The sequence below is a fragment of the Tupaia chinensis genome, unplaced genomic scaffold (assembly GCF_000334495.1).
Source record: "Tupaia chinensis unplaced genomic scaffold, TupChi_1.0 Scaffold144058_1, whole genome shotgun sequence".
Lineage (NCBI taxonomy): Eukaryota > Metazoa > Chordata > Mammalia > Scandentia > Tupaiidae > Tupaia > Tupaia belangeri.
In genome coordinates this window covers 1399233-1400093 of record NW_006203910.1, presented here as the reverse complement: position 1 = coordinate 1400093, position 861 = coordinate 1399233, and the positions used below count along the sequence as shown (strand labels likewise).

The following is an 861-nucleotide window of genomic DNA, read 5'->3' as shown; positions in this document are numbered from 1 at the left end:
CGCACATGCACCCATGTTTATTTTAAAGCCACTGAGACTGGAACTCGAACCACGGTCAATTGTGTGGGAGTTCAGTGATATAACCATTGTGCCATCTGCTGATCTCTATATATGCTTTTTTTTTTAAAAAAAAAGTTTATTTCTTTCTTGAGTAAAAGAGACAGACAGATGGAGAAAGAGCATACCCAACAGGTTCTTGATGCAGTCATCTACTTCCGGGTTCAGCTAGCCTTGAATCTTGGGCACGGGTGTGTCTGGCATACTCAGGGAGGTCTTTGGATGAGAACCTCATGTGGTCAGCCTCCCAGAGCATCATGTTCTATTGCTGCACCACCATCTGACCCCTGTAGACTGTGTCGTTTTGATCTGATAACCAAGTTGGCTCTGAAGGGGTGTGTAACATACACACTGTGGATATGCTGCTTAAGGGGAGATTCACGTCCTGGGCAGGAAGGAGCTGATGGCGTGAAATTTCATTATGTTACTCAGAATGGTGCTCAATTGAAGACTTATGAATTGTTTATTTCTGGAATTTTCCATCTAATATTTTCAGACCATGGTTGACTATGGGTAACTGAAACCATGGAAAGCCAAAAAGCAGATAAGTAGGGACTACTGTACTCCAGACAGGATATGTGAGTCTCATTAATTTGAGGCAAGCTGAAATCGATAAGAAATTGCCTGACTCAATCTGTTGATTGGTCATTGAATCATCTCCCTCTCTTACTCAGTTGTGTTTTTGTTCTCAGCCGGAGTCAGATTAGCTGCTGAAGCATGGGTCGTTAATATTAATTCCCATGTCACAGTGCATGCAACCTCAAGCTACTGAAAAGAAGTCTTGTGTGTGTGTGTGTGTGTGTG

The 861-nt window shown here is 42.7% G+C and overlaps 1 protein-coding gene across 5 annotated transcripts in view; it reads left to right on the top strand.

The window, feature by feature from the left end:
- The window catches only part of SMARCA1 (SNF2 related chromatin remodeling ATPase 1), a 107844-nt gene that overhangs the window by 81621 nt on the left and 25362 nt on the right, over window positions 1-861 (top strand). The gene's annotated exons all lie outside the window — the stretch shown is intronic.